The sequence below is a fragment of the Coregonus clupeaformis genome, unplaced genomic scaffold (assembly GCF_020615455.1).
Source record: "Coregonus clupeaformis isolate EN_2021a unplaced genomic scaffold, ASM2061545v1 scaf4085, whole genome shotgun sequence".
NCBI lineage: Eukaryota > Metazoa > Chordata > Actinopteri > Salmoniformes > Salmonidae > Coregonus > Coregonus clupeaformis.
The window spans coordinates 15,001-31,722 of NW_025537539.1; the positions used below are offsets into that span (position 1 = coordinate 15,001).

Genomic DNA, 16,722 nt, shown 5'->3' on the forward strand with positions numbered 1-16,722 from the left:
CTCTATTTCCCTATTCGGAAATTGGTATTGATTGATATTATGGTAAATCAAAAATCAAAAATGCATTTAAAGGTAAAAGTAATATGAAGAATACTAACTACCAAAAAACACAGCATAGTGGATTACTCTGTCAACTAGTTTAGGAGGAAATTATTTGTGTCTGAACCTTGAGAGACTTCAGGGGTATTGTCAGCCCCGCCCCCCTCCTCCCCCACTGGGGAGCAGGTGCAGCGGGAGATTGGGAGGAGATTGGGGGAGGAGATTGGGAGGCGATATTGGGCTAGTGATAGTCTTGGCTGATCTCTAACACTGTGACCAGACCACTGCTTTACAAGATGGCTTGTACTGCCTGTGGTCAAAGTTAGAGGATAAATTGGGAGTGTATGGTGGGGGAGGGGGACACACACACAGCTAGCTAGCTATGTCTCCCCTAGTTAACCTGTGTGTTATCGTGTCTCTCTAGACCTTCAAGTAGTATTTACCTAGCCTCGGGAGACGCCGCTTACATGAAATGCTGCGTGGATATCTGTCTGGTATGAGACTTAGCCCAGCCTTGCCTATCCCCCGTTGCCTCGGACCAATCAGCGCCCTCTGATGAACTAGGGTGTGGGGGGGTGGGGGGTGGTTTAGTTGATGACGGACGAAGCTCCCGTTGTTGACAGGCAGTCGACAACAGGACAATAACGCGATGTAACGTCGGAATCTACGCAGGCTAAAGCTAAACGTATAGCTTTACATCCAGATGGGACTCTGCTAAATAAACTCTGCTCCCTACCAGACCTGCTCCATTCTATGCGAAAGCGTCAAATTGAAATGAGGAGAAGTTTCAATAAAACTGCAGGCTATCGGAGGCCACTGTATCAAGACAGTCTCTGGAATGAATCTGATGCAGTAGACTAATCTCTATCATCACTAGGCTACTGTATGTCTGTTAGGCTCACGTTGACATGTATATTGTGTATATATATATATATATATATATATGTGTGTGTATGTATATCTTGCCCTTGGTTGAAGATTACATCTTAGCTTTAGCCTAGAAAATGCAGCGCTGTGGCTTCTGTTTTTTGATTGGTTGAAGGTGATCCAATCGCTTTCGAATTTGTTTTGTGCAACGCCCCTCGGCCAAAAGCTGCTTCAACGGTATCACTTCCAGACTGATAATGCAGCGCTAATCAGTCTGTTAATGACCAGACCAGTGGTTACCTACCTGTCTGCATATAGGGTGTGTGTGTGTGTGTGTGTGTGTGTGTGTGTGTGTGTGTGGGTGTGTGTGTGTGTGTGTGTGTGTGTGTGTGTGTGTGTGTGTGTGTGTGTGTGTGTGTGTGTGTGTGTGTGTGTGTGTGTGTGTGAGTGTGAGTGTGTGTGTGTGTGTGTGTGTGTGTGTGTGTGTGTGTGTGTGTGTGTGTGTGTGTGTGTGTGTGTGTGTGTGTGTGGTGTGTGTGTGTGTGTGTGTGTGTGTGTGTGTGTGTGTGTGTGTGTGTGTGTGTGTGTGTGTGTGTGTGTGTGAGTGTGTGTGTGTGTGTGTGTGTGTGTGTGTGTGTGTGTGTGTGTGTGCGTGCGTGCGTGGTGTGGCGTGCGTGCGTGCGTGCGTGCGTGCGTGTGTGTGTGTGTGTGTGTGTGTGTGTGTGTGTGTAGCCTTGATATGGAACGCTGTCTCCTCTCCCCCCCACCAGGCCTCCAGGTAGTGCTGAACTCCATCATCAAGGCCATGGTTCCTCTCCTCCACATCGCCCTGCTGGTGCTGTTTGTCATCATAATCTATGCCATCATCGGCCTGGAGCTGTTCATGGGCAAGATGCACCGCACCTGCTTCTACAACAGAGAGGGACATCCATTCCACAGAGGTAGGTGTTATATCTAGCCTAGCTGTAGAAGAACGGACATCTGCACAGTTTCACATTGTACATCACTCTGTCGTTTAATGACATGTGCCACACATTCTGACAACCCATTCATCCGTAAAGCAGCACACTGTCGTAAACTATAACAACGTACAGTACGACGTACCATACATAACAGTAGGGGGACACACACACATGTAGACCTGGACACACACACACACCAACACACACCAACACACAGATGCATGCACACACACACACACACACACACACACATACACGTGTAATACGTCGTTACATCTGTGTGTCCTTCCTACAGGTCCCATAGTGGAGGATAAGCCGGCCCCTGCGCTCCTAACGGGGCTCATGGCCGCCACTGCTCCCAGAACGCCACACAATGCATGATGGGGTGGGAGGGGCCTAACGATGGCATCACTAACCCGACAACTTTGCCTTCGCCATGCTGACGGTGTTCCAGTGCATCACCATGGAGGGCTGGACAGACGTCCTCTACTGGGTGAGTCTACACCAAGGATGGAGATCAGGGTTTCACTGATCTTTGGTGACCCCTGGTCCATTCCACATATTCATGGGTTTGCTCCTCCGTCACTCGGTCGCGTCATTGCCATTGTAATGAACGTTCTCAAGCCGCCCTCTACTGGCGGCGCCATAGTGGTGCACCTAAAGTGGTGATAAGCCCAGTCATTCTGGACGGAGGCTAACTACTGTTTCGTCTAAATTACACTATAGTGCCTGGAAATACGATGACATTGCTAAAGTGAAACAACTTTGCCAGCGTTATCATGTCATCAAATGTACTTTTAGACATATGGCAATGTTGTCATTAGCTAGCAAAGTTTGTCAAAAATAGCTAATAATGCTAACGTTAGCTAGCTAAAATCCAGTGGCCTCACCTCAATCTTAGCTAGCTAGCTAACATGATACTGCTTCTAAAGTCAATCTGGTGGCCTCCCCTCAATCTTAGCTAGCTAGCAAACGTTATACTGCATCTAAAGTCAATCTGGTGGCATCAAAATGATGACAAAAGGTTTTCCTACTAATTATTTGCCTCCTTTTGAATGTCATAGTATTTCCAAGCCACTGTAATGTACTTTTGATGTAATCTTCATGAGCGCTCATTGACGATGCATTGAGTTGAATGCTCAGTTGGGCATCAGTCCAAAACGAATGTTTAAAAAAAAATATTGTGACCTAACATGCAACCCATGAATTAGTTCTAGTCCAACAGCAGAACATCTGATTCAACTAATCATGAAGCCCTTGATTAGTTGAATCGTGTGTTCTAGAGTTGGTATAGCCTTTAGTAGATAACAATATATATTACAGTATGTAAGAAGGTTGGTGGTCCTGATCGAGATCATTTGAACCAAACTGACAATGAGAGGAATCGACAGATTGAAAAAAACTTGAAAATAACACTGATGAAATGTGAAGAGAAATTGTCTTTTCAGACACACAATTACACACAAAAACACATGCACACACACACACACCTGTTATCCCAGCGTATCATAGGCACTGAAGGTTAAGTGTTCATTTCCTGCCTCGGGAGACGATAGCCAATCAGATCCCTCAGCTGATAACAGATGGGTTATGAGACAGTGTGTGTGTTTTGAGTCCATTACAGTCCAGCGCACCTCACACACACACACACAAACCCACACACACACCACGTACACACATACACAGCGACACACCACACACACACTGAACTCACACACTGCACATACACACACTCACATACAATACATACACACATACACAGCGACACACACACACACTGCGGGCGCAGGACATGAAGAATCAGCCACAAAAGCTCATTTCTTCATATAAATGTAACAGAATACACTCCGTAATGAAAGACGCCTTGCATCCACCTGAACGTGTCTGGAATCCCAACTGTCGTCCCAAATACAGACCCCTCTGTCGTCCCAAATACAGACCCCTCTGTGTCCCAAATACAGGCCCCTCTGTGTCCCAAATACAGACCCCTCTGTGTCCCAAATACAGACCCCTCTGTGTCCCAAATACAGACCCCTCTGTCGTCCCAAATACAGACCCCTCTGTCGTCCCAAATACAGAACCTCTGTCGTCCCAAATACAGACACCTCTGTGTCCCAAATACAGACCCCTCTGTCGTCCCAAATACAGACTCCTCTGTCGTCCCAGATACAGACCCCTCTGTCATCCCAAATACAGACCCCTCTGTGTCCCAAATACAGACCTCTCTGTGTCCCAAATACCTACCCTCTGTACAGTCCCCAAATACAGACCCCTCTGTCGTCCCAAATACAGACCCCTCTGTCGTCCCAAATACAGACCCCTCTGTCGTCCCAGATACAGACCCCTCTGTCATCCCAAATACAGACCCCTCTGTGTCCCAAATACAGACCCCTCTGTGGTCCCAAATACAGACCTCTCTGTCGCCCAAATACAGACCCCTCTGTCGTCCCAAATACAGACCCCTCTGTGGTCCCAAATACAGACCCTCTGTCGTTCCGAAATACAGACACCTCTGTCGGCCCCAAATACAAACCCCTCTGTCGTTCCAAATACAGACCCCTCTGTCGTCCCAAATACAGACCCCTCTGTCGTCCCAAATACAGACCCCTCTGTGTCTCAAATACAGACCCTCTGTCGTCCCAAATACAGACCCCTCTGTGTCCCAAATACAGGCCTCTCTGTGTCCCAAATACAGACCCTCTGTCGACTCCAAATACAGACCCCTCTGTGGTCCCAAATACAGACCCCTCTGTCGTCCCAAATACAGACCCCTCTGTGTCCCAAATACAGACCCTCTGTCGTCCCGAAATACAGACCCCTCTGTGTCCCAAATACAGACCGCTCTGTGTCCCACATACAGACCCTCTGTCGTCCCAAATACAGACCCCTCTGTCGTCCCAAGTACAGACCCCTCTGTCGTCCCCAGATACAGACCCTCTATCGTCCCAAATACAGACCCCTCTGTGTCCCAAATACAGACCCCTCTGTGTCCCAAATACAGACCCTCTGTCGTCCCCAAATACAGACCCCCTCTGTCGTCCCAAATACAGACCCCTCTGTGGTCCCAAATACAGACCCTCTGTCGTCCCAAATACAGACCCCTCTGTAGGTCCCAAATACAGACCCTCTGTCGTCCCAGATACAGACCCCTCTGTCGTCCCAAATACAGACCCCTCTGTGTCCCAAATACAGACCTATCTGTGTCCCAAATACAGACCCTCTGTCGTCCCAAATACAGACCCCTCTGTCGTCCCAAATACAGACCCCTCTGTCGTCCCAAATACAGACCCCTCTGTCGTTCCAAATACAGACACCTCTGTCGTCCCAAATACAGACCCCTCTGTCGTCCCAAATACAGACCCCTCTGTCGTCCCAAATACAGACCCCTCTGTCGTCCCAAATACAGACCCCTCTGTGTCTCAAATACAGACCCCTCTGTCGTCCCAAATACAGACCCCTCTGTGTCCCAAATACAGGCCTCTCTGTGTCCCAAATACAGACCCCTCTGTCGACCCAAATACAGACCCCTCTGTGTTCCCAAATACAGACCCCTCTGTCGTCCCAAATACAGACCCCTCTGTGTCCCAAATACATACCCCTCTGTGTCCCAAATACAGACCCCTCTGTCGTCCCAAATACAGACCCCTCTGTGTCCCAAATACAGACCGCTCTGTGTCCCACATACAGACCCCTCTGTCGTCCCAAATACAGACCCCTCTGTCGTCCCAAATACAGACCCCTCTGTCGTCCCAGATACAGACCCCTCTATCGTCCCAAATACAGACCCCTCTGTGTCCCAAATACAGACCCCTCTGTGTCCCAAATACAGACCCCTCTGTCGTCCCAAATACAGACCCCTCTGTCGTCCCAAATACAGACCCCTCTGTCGTCCCAAATACAGACCCCTCTGTCGTCCCAAATACAGACCCCTCTGTCGTCCCAGATACAGACCCCTCTGTCATCCCAAATACAGACCCCTCTGTGTCCCAAATACAGACCTATCTGTGTCCCAAATACAGACCCCTCTGTCGTCCCAAATACAGACCCCTCTGTGTCCCAAATACAGACCCCTCTGTCGTCCCAAATACAGACCCCTCTGTCGTTCCAAATACAGACCCCTCTGTCGTCCCAAATACAGACCCCTCTGTCGTCCCAAATACAGACCCCTCTGTGTCTCAAATACAGACCCCTCTGTCGTCCCAAATACAGACCCCTCTGTGTCCCAAATACAGGCCTCTCTGTGTCCCAAATACAGACCCCTCTGTCGACCCAAATACAGACCCCTCTGTCGTCCCAAATACAGACACCTCTGTCGTCCCAAATACAGACCCCTCTGTGTCTCAAATACAGACCCCTCTGTGCGTCCCAAATACAGACCCTCTGTGTCCCAAATACAGGCCTCTCTGTCGTCCCAAATACAGACCCCTCTGTCGTCCCAAATACATACCCCTCTGTCGTCCCAAATACAGACCCCTCTGTCGTCCCAGATACAGACCCCTCTGTTGTCCCAAATACAGACCCCTCTGTGTCCCAAATATAGACCTCTCTGTGTCCCAAATACAGACCCCTCTGTCGTCCCAAATACAGACCCCTCTGTCGTCCCAAATACAGACCGCTCTGTCGTCCCAGATACAGACCCCTCTGTGCGTCCCCAAATACAGACCCCTCTGTCGTTCCAAATACAGACCCCTCTGTCGTTCCAAATACAGACCCCTCTGTCGTCCCAAATACAGACCCCTCTGTCGTCCCAAATACAGACCCCTCTGTGTCTCAAATACAGACCCCTCTGTCGTTCCAAATACAGGCCCCTCTGTCGTCCCAAATACAGACCCCTCTGTGTCCCAAATACAGGCCTCTCTGTGTCCCAAATACAGACCCCTCTGTCGACCCAAATACAGACCCCTCTGTCGACCCAAATACAGACCCCTCTGTCGTCCCAAATACAGACCCCTCTGTCGTCCCAAATACAGACCCCTCTGTCGTCCCAAATACAGACCCCTCTGTGTCCCAAATACAGACCGCTCTGTGTCCCACATACAGACCCCTCTGTCGTCCCAAATACAGACCCCTCTGTCGTCCCAAATACAGACCCCTCTGTCGTCCCAGATACAGACCCCTCTATCGTCCCAAATACAGACCCCTCTGTGTCCCAAATACAGACCCCTCTGTGTCCCAAATAGACCCTCTCTGGTCCCCAATACAGACCCTCTGTCGTCCCAAATACAGACCCCTCTGTCGGCCCCAAATACAGACCCCTCTGTCGTTCCAAATACAGACCCTCTGTGGGTCCCAAATACAGACCCTCTGTCGTCCCCAAATACAGACCCTCTGTCGTTCCAAATCACAGACCCCTCTGTCGTCCCAAATACAGACCCCTCTGTGTCTCAATACAGACCCCTCTGTCGTTCCCAAATACAGACCCTCTGTGTCCCAAATACATACCCCTCTGTATCCCAAATACAGACCCCTCTGTCGTCCCAAAATACAGACCCTCTGTGTCCCAAATACAGACCGCTCTGTGTCCCACATACAGACCCCTCTGTCGTCCCAAATACAGACCCCTCTGTCGTCCCAAATACAGACCCCTCTGTCGTCCCAGATACAGACCCCTCTATCGTCCCAAATACAGACCCCTCTGTGTCCCAAATACAGACCCCTCTGTGTCCCAAATACAGACCCCTCTGTCGTCCCAAATACAGACCCCTCTGTCGTCCCAAATACAGACCCTCTGTGCGTCCCAAATACAGACCCCTCTGTGGGTCCCAAATACAGACCCTCTGTCGGGTCCCAGATACAGACCCTCTGTCGTCCCAAATACAGACCCCTCTGTGTCCCGAAATACAGACCTATCTGTGTCCCAAATACAGACCCCTCTGTGGGTCCCAAATACAGACCCTCTGTCGTCCCAAATACAGACCCTCTGTCGTCCCAAATACAGACCCCTCTGTCGTTCCAAATACAGACCCCTCTGTCGTCCCAAATACAGACCCCTCTGTCGTCCCAAATACAGACCCCTCTGTGTCTCAAATACAGACCCCTCTGTCGTCCCAAATACAGACCCCTCTGTGTCCCAAATACAGGCCTCTCTGTGTCCCAAATACAGACCCCTCTGTCGACCCAAATACAGACCCCTCTGTCGTCCCAAATACAGACACCTCTGTCGTCCCAAATACAGACCCCTCTGAGTCTCAAATACAGACCCCTCTGTCGTCCCAAATACAGACCCCTCTGTGTCCCAAATACAGGCCTCTCTGTCGTCCCAAATACAGACCCCTCTGTCGTCCCAAATACATACCCCTCTGTCGTCCCAAATACAGACCCCTCTGTCGTCCCAGATACAGACCCCTCTGTTGTCCCAAATACAGACCCCCTCTGTGTCCCAAATATAGACCTCTCTGTGTCCCAAATACAGACCCCTCTGTCGTCCCAAATACAGACCCCTCTGTCGTCCCAAATACAGACCGCTCTGTCGTCCCAGATACAGACCCCTCTGTCGTCCCAAATACAGACCCCTCTGTCGTTCCAAATACAGACCCCTCTGTCGTTCCAAATACAGACCCCTCTGTCGTCCCAAATACAGACCCCTCTGTCGGTCCCAAATACAGACCCTCTGTGTCTCAAAATACAGACCCCTCTGTCGTTCCAAATACAGGCCCCTCTGTCGTCCCAAATACAGACCCTCTGTGTCCCAAATACAGGCCTCTCTGTGTCCCCAAATACAGACCCTCTGTCGACCAAATACAGACCCCTTCTTTCGACCCAAATACAGACCCCCTCTGTCGTCCCAAATACAGACCCCCTCTGTCGTCCCAAATACAGACCCCTCTGTCGTCCCAAATACAGACCCTCTGTGTCCCAAATACAGACCGCTCTGTGTCCCACATACAGACCCTCTGTCGTCCCAAATACAGACCCTCTGTCGTCCCCAAATACAGACCCTCTGTCGTCCCAGATACAGACCCTCTGTCGACCCAAATACAGACCCTCTGTGTCCCAAATACAGACCCTCTGTGTCCCAAATACAGACCCCTCTCTCGTCCCAAATACAGACCCCTCTGTGCCCCAAATACAGACCCTCTGTCGTCCCAAATACAGACCCCTCTGTGCGTCCCAAATACAGACCCTCTGTCGTCCCAGATACAGACCCCTCTGTCGGGTCCCAAATACAGACCCCTCTGTGTCCCAAATACAGACCTATCTGTGTCCCAAATACAGACCCTCTCTGTCGTCCCCAAATACAGACCCCTCTGTCGTCCCAAATACAGACCCCTCTGTCGTCCCAAATACAGACCCCTCTGTCGTTCCAAATACAGACCCCTCTGTGTCCCAAATACAGGCCTCTCTGTGTCCCAAATACAGACCCCTCTGTCGTCCCAAATACAGACCCCTCTGTCGTCCCAATCTACAGACCCCTCTGTGTCCCAAATACAGGCCTCTCTGTGTCCCAAATACAGACCCTCTGTCGACTCCAAATACAGACCCCTCTGTCGTCCCCAAATACAGACACCTCTGTCGTCCCAAATACAGACCCCTCTGTGTCTCAAATACAGACCCCTCTGTCGTCCCAAATACAGGCCTCTCTGTGGGTCCCAAATACAGACCCCTCTGTCGACCCAAATACAGACCCCTCTGTCGTCCCAAATACAGACCCCTCTGTGTCCCAAATACAGGCCTCTCTGTGTCCCAAATACAGACCCCTCTGTCGACCCAAATACAGACCCCTCTGTCGTCCCAAATACAGACCCTTCTGTGTCCCAAATACAGACCCCTCTGTCGACCCAAATACAGACCCCTCTGTGTCTCAAATACAGACCCCTCTGTCGTCCCAAATACAGACCCCTCTGTGTCCCAAATACAGACCTCTCTGTGTCCCAAATACAGACCCCTCTGTCGTCCCAAATACAGACCCCTCTGTCGTCCCAAATACAGACCCCTCTGTCGTCCCAAATACAGACCCCTCTGTGTCCCAAATACAGACCCCTCTGTGTCCCAAATACAGATCGCTCTGTGTCCCACATACAGACCCCTCTGTCGTCCCAAATACAGACCCCTCTGTCGTCCCAAATAAGCACCTTAATCCCAGCATAGTGCACTACTTTTGACCAGGACCCAGGGATCAGCCCATATAGTTCTGGTCAAAAATAGTAGACAAATATAAGGAATAGGATGCCATTGGGGACGCAGTCTGTGTATACCGCGACTAAACCATCAGAAGAAGAATGACTGTGGAATAGTTTTGGTAAATAAATAAACAAATTGATTTCTCATGTGGATTGAATTATAATTATATCTGGTTGTGGAGCTTGACTCGCCCCAGGGCTGTAACAAGATTATAGCTACAGTAATCCACCATTATATTCCCTACACTTCTTCTTTGGATAGTGATGCTGGTGAATTGTATGGTGTGTGTCCCGAAAGGGACCCTATTCCCTATATAGTGCACTCTTTTTTTAGGGGTCTGATCCAGAGGGCTCTGGTGAAAAGTAGGGTGCCATTTTTGGATGCAGGCATTGAGTCGTTCAGTCGATGCTGTTCGCAGTCTCTCGTTTCATTGAAGTGCCCCTTTATTAACGGCTAGGCTGTATTAGGGGTGAACGAGTGTGTGAAGAGGGAGAGAGAGAGGGAGTGAAAATGAAAAAGAAAGAGTGAGAGATCACAGTCTGGTCACGGTTGGGTTAAAGGAGAAACACAGAGGAAACTCTTCTGTATTCTCACTGTAGGAGGATCTACCTCACACTACACAGATACTATATAGCATTATCACACACACACACACACACACACACACAGTGTCTAATATCCTCTAGTTAACAGGTTTTTAGTTGTCAACCATTACAAAATGTGTGTTTCAGTGATCTTTACTGATTTGTCCTGTAAATGTGGGGATATGTTATTGAGATCATGTATGAAGTGGGAGGCTTACTGCCTGGCTCTACACCCCATCTCTGTACAGTCTCTCTGCCTGTCTACCTGTCTGCTTGCCTGTCTGTCTGCCTGTCTGTCTGTCTGTCTGTCTGTCTGTCTGTCTGTCTGTCTGCCTGTCTGCCTGTCTGCTATTTTGACAACTGTATGTGTGTATCACAAATGGCAACCTATTAATAGGTAATAGGGTACCATTTGTGACACAACCGATGTGTGCTCAACTCAACTCACAGGTGTTGACTGACTAAGTTCTGCTACAGTAGCATTGTAAGCATGAAAAGAATGTCTTCTCAACCAGGCATACACTACATTATGTCTCTACCACCATATCACATTATGTCTCTACCAACATATCACATTATGTCTCCACCACCATATCACATTATGTCTCTACCACCATATCATATTATGTCTCTACCACCATCCATATCACATTATGTCTCCACCACCATATCACATTATGTCTCCACCACCATATCACATTATGTCTCTACCACCATATCACATTATGTCTCTACCACCATATCACATTATGTCTCTACCACCATATCACATTATGTCTCCACCACCATATCACATTATGTCTCTACCACCATATCACATTATGTCTCTACCACCATATCACATTATGTCTCTACCACCATATCACATTATGTCTCTACCACCATATCACATTATGTCTCTACCACCATATCACATTATGTCTCCACCACCATATCACATTATGTCTCTACCACCATATCACATTATGTCTCCACCACCATATCACATTATGTCACTACCACCACCATATCACATTATGTCTCCACCACCATATCACATTATGTCACTACCACCACCATATCACATTATGTCTCCATCACCATATCACATTATGTCTCTACAACCATCCATATCACATTATGTCTCCACCACCATATCACATTATGTCTCTACCACCATATCACATTATGTCTCTACCACCATATCACATTATGTCTCCACCACCATATCACATTATGTCTCCACCACCATATCACATTATGTCTCCACCACCATATCACATTATGTCTCCATCACCATATCACATTATGTCTCTACCACCATATCACATTATGTCTCTACCACCATATCACATTATGTCTCCACCACCATATCACATTATGTCTCTACCACCATATCACATTATGTCTCTACCACCATATCACATTATGTCTCCACCACCATATCACATTATGTCACTACCACCACCATATCACATTATGTCTCCATCACCATATCACATTATGTCTCTACAACCATCCATATCACATTATGTCTCCACCACCATATCACATTATGTCTCTACCACCATATCACATTATGTCTCTACCACCATATCACATTATGTCTCCACCACCATATCACATTATGTCTCCACCACCATATCACATTATGTCTCCATCACCATATCACATTATGTCTCTACCACCATATCACATTATGTCTCTACCACCATATCACATTATGTCTCCACCACCATATCACATTATGTCTCTACCACCATATCACATTATGTCTCTACCACCATATCACATTATGTCTCCACCACCATATCACATTATGTCTCCACCACCATATCACATTATGTCTCTACCACCATATCACATTATGTCTCTACCACCATATCACATTATGTCTCCACCACCATATCACATTATGTCTCTACCACCATGTCACATTATGTCTCCACCACCATATCACGTTATGTCTCCACCACCATATCACATTATGTCTCCACCACCATCCATATCACATTATGTCTCCACCACCATCCATATCACATTATGTCTCCACCACCATATCACATTATGTCTCTACCACCATATCACATTATGTCTCCACCACCATATCACATTATGTCTCTACCACCATATCACATTATGTCTCTACCACCATCCATATCACATTATGTCTCTACCACCATATCACATTATGTCTCCACCACCATATCACATTATGTCTCCACCACCATCCATATCACATTATGTCTCTACCACCATATCACATTATGTCTCTACCATCCATATCACATTATGTCTCTACCACCATATCACATTATGTCTCTACCACCATATCACATTATGTCTCTACCACCATCCATATCACATTATGTCTCCACCACCATATCACATTATGTCTCTACCACCATATCACATTATGTCTCTACCACCATCCATATCACATTATGTCTCTACCACCATATCACATTATGTCTCTACCACCATATCACATTATGTCTCCACCACCATATCACATTATGTCTCCACCACCATATCACATTATGTCTCTACCACCATATCACATTATGTCTCTACCACCATATCACATTATGTCTCTACCACCATATCACATTATGTCTCCACCACCACATCACATCAGTAGAGTCCGGAAAAACTTAGCTGTCTGAGTACTCGCACTCTCACAACACTCCCGGTGCTACTCCACTTAACTCTACAGCCACACACACACACACACACACACACACACACACACACACACACACACACACACACACACACACACACACACACACACACACACACACACACACACACACACACACACACACACACACACACACACACACACACACACACACACCATACACCATACACACCACACACACACACTCACCAATCTCACACACACACACCACTCTCAGTCCTTTTCCACTTAACTACTTAACTCTCCAACCACCAGAGAGGGCTCTGTTCAAGGATGTTTGTGATCAAGAGACATTTGTTCACAGCTGAGGTATTATTCAGTAGTATTCTAGAGTTCTTATGATCTCTCATTGTCTCCAACGTTCTGGTTCTACTTCATCTCATGGGTACTTGTTGGAATTCTAGAGTGGGAGCTTGACATTGTAAATGAATTAATTAGCTCCATTGTTTGGTGTTTTGTTACTCAAGTACATTTACCCTTCACACATACAAATACACACATACAGTGGCTTCTGAAAGTATTCACCCCCCTTGGCATTTTTCCTATTTTGTTGCCTTACAACCTGGAATTAAAATGGATTTGGGGGGGGGGTTGTATCATTTGATTTACACAACATGCCTACCACTTTGAAAATGCAAAATATATTTTATTGTGAAACAAACAAGAAATAAGAAAAAATAACAGAAAACTTGAGCGTGCATAACTATTCACCTCCCCAAAGTCAATACTTTGTAGAGCTACCTTTTGCAGCAATTACAGCTGCAAGTCTCTTGGGGTATGTCTCTATAAACTTGGCACATCTAGCCACTGGGATTTTTGCCCATTCTTCAAGGCAAAACTGCTCCAGCTCCTTCAAGTTGGATGGGTCCGCTGGTGTACAGCAATCTTTAAGTCATCCCACAGACTATCAATTGGATTGAGGTCTGGGCTTTGACTAGGCCATTCCAAGACAATTAAATGTTTCCCCTTAAACCACTCAAGTGTTGCTTTAGCAGTATGCTTAGGGTCATTGTCCTGCTGAAAGGTGAACCTCTGTCCCAGTCTCAAATCTCTGGAAGACAGAAACAGGTTTCACTCAAGAATTTCCCTGCATTTAGCGACATCCATCATTCCTTCAATTCTGACCAGTTTCCCAGTCCCTGCCGATGAAAAACATCCCCACAGCATGATGCTGCCACCACCATGCTTCACTGTGGGGATGGTGTTCTCTGGGTGATGAGAGGTGTTGGGTTTGCGCCAGACATAGCATTTCCCTTAATGGCCAAAAAGCTCAATTTTAGTCTCATCTGACCAGAGTACATTCTTCCATATGTTTGGGGCGTCTCCCACATGGCTTTTGGCGAACACCAAACGTGTTTGCTTATTCTTTTCTTTAAGCAATGGCTTTTTTCTGGCCACTCTTCCGTAAAGCCCAGCTCTGTGGAGTGTACGGCTTAAAGTGGTCCTATGGATAGATACTCCAATCTCCGCTGTGGAGCTTTGCAGCTCCTTCAGGGTTATCTTTGGTCTCTTTGTTGCCTCTCTGATTAATGTCCTCCTTGCCTGGTCCTGAGTTTTGGTGGGCGGCCCTCTCTTGGCAGGTTTGTTGTGGTGCCATATTCTTTAAATTTTTTAATAATGGATTTAATGGTGCTCCGTGGGATGTTCAACGTTTCGGATATTTTTTTATAACCCAACCCTGATCTTTACTTCCCCACAACTTTGTCCCTGACCTGTTTGGAGAGCTCCTTGGTCTTCATGGTGCCGCTTGCTTGGTGGCGCTCCTTGCTGGGGTAGTGGTGTTGCAGACTCTGGGGCCTTTCAGAACAGGTGTATATATACTGAGATCATGTGACACTTAGATTGCACACAGGTGGACTTTATTTAACTAATTATGTGACTTCTGAAGGTAATTGGTTGCACCAGATCTTATTCAGGGGCTTCATAGCAAAGGGGTGAATACATACGAACGCACTCACTTTTCCTTTATTTATTTTGTAGAATTTTTTGAAACAAGTAATTTTTTTCATTTCACTTCACCAATTTGGACTATTTTGTGTATGTCCATTACATAAAATCCAAATAAAAATCCATTTAAATTACAGGTTGTAATGCAAGAAAATAGGAAAAATGCCAAGGGGGATGAATACTTTTGCAAGGCACTGTATGAGAGCTGGCATGTACAAACACACACACACACACACACACACACAAATGCACACACTTCTCCAACCTTGCCGTTTTCTGCTACTGTGCTTTTTAACAATCTCTTGGCTTTATTTATTTCACTCTTTCTTTTTTAACCCCCCTGTTCTTGTCTTCCAACCCCTGTTCTCTCTCTCCAACCCCCTCCTCCTCTTCCAACCCCTGTCCTCTCTCTCTAACCCCCTCCTCCTCTTCCAACCCCTGTCCTCTCTCTCCAACCCCTCCACCTCTTCCAACCCCTATTCTCTCTCTCCAACCCCTCCACCTCTTCCAACCCCTGTCTCTCTCTCTCTAACCCCTCCTCCTCTTCCAACCCCCTGTCCTCTCTCTCTAACCCCTCCTCCTCTTCCAACCCCTGTCCTCTCTCTCCAACCCCCTCCACCTCTTCCAACCCCTGTCCTCTCTCTCCAACCCCCTCCTCCTCTTCTCAACCCCTGTCCTCTCTCTCCAACCCCCTCCTCCTCTTCCAACCCCTGTCCTCTCTCTCTAACCCCTCCCTCCTCTTCCAACCCCTGTCCTCTCTCTCTAACCCCTCCTCCTCTTCCAACCCTGTCCTCTCTCTCCAACCCCCTCCTCCTCTTCCAACCCCTGTCCTCTCTCTCTCCAACCCCCTCCACCTCTTCCAACCCCCTGTCCTCTCTCTCCAACCCCTCCACCTCTTCCAACCCCTGTCCTCTCTCTCTAACCCCCTCCTCCTCTTCCAACCCCTGTCCTCTCTCTCAAACCCCTCCTCCTCTTCCAACCCCTGTCCTCTCTCTCAACCCTCCACCTCTTCCAACCCCTGTCCTCTCTCTCCAACCCCCTCCACCTCTTCCAACCCCTGTCCTCTCTCTCTAACCCCCTCCTCCTCTTCCAACCCCTGTCCTCTCTCTCTAACCCTCTCCACCTCTTCCAACCCCTGTCCTCTCTCTCTAACCCCCCTCCTCCTCTCCTTCCCTCTGTCCTCTAGATGCAAGACGCTATGGGCTATGAACTTCCTTGGGCCTATTTTGTCAGTCTCGTCATCTTTGGATCCTTTTCGTTCTAAATCTGGTTCTGGGGGTGTTGAGCGGGTAAGAGGCTGTGAGTGTGTGTATTTGTGTGTGTGTGTGTGTTTGCCCTCCCTGTGACCGCAGACCAGACAACAAGACTCCTGGGACAGAGAAATAGGGGATGAAAAGAGAATATGGAAGGTGGGGGAGAGGGAGGAGACACTCTCTCTCAATCTCAGCCACTAATTGCTTGCTTAAATAACATAGATATTCCAACCCCTACGAAATCAGAATTTAGAATCGAAAAACTC

At 47.7% G+C, this 16,722-nt stretch overlaps 1 pseudogene; it reads left to right on the forward strand.

Annotated features, from left to right (window-relative positions):
- LOC121565100 overlaps window positions 1-16,467 on the forward strand; it is a 26,796-nt pseudogene extending 10,329 nt beyond the window's left edge.
- Window positions 16,468-16,722: the final 255 nt, after the last annotated feature.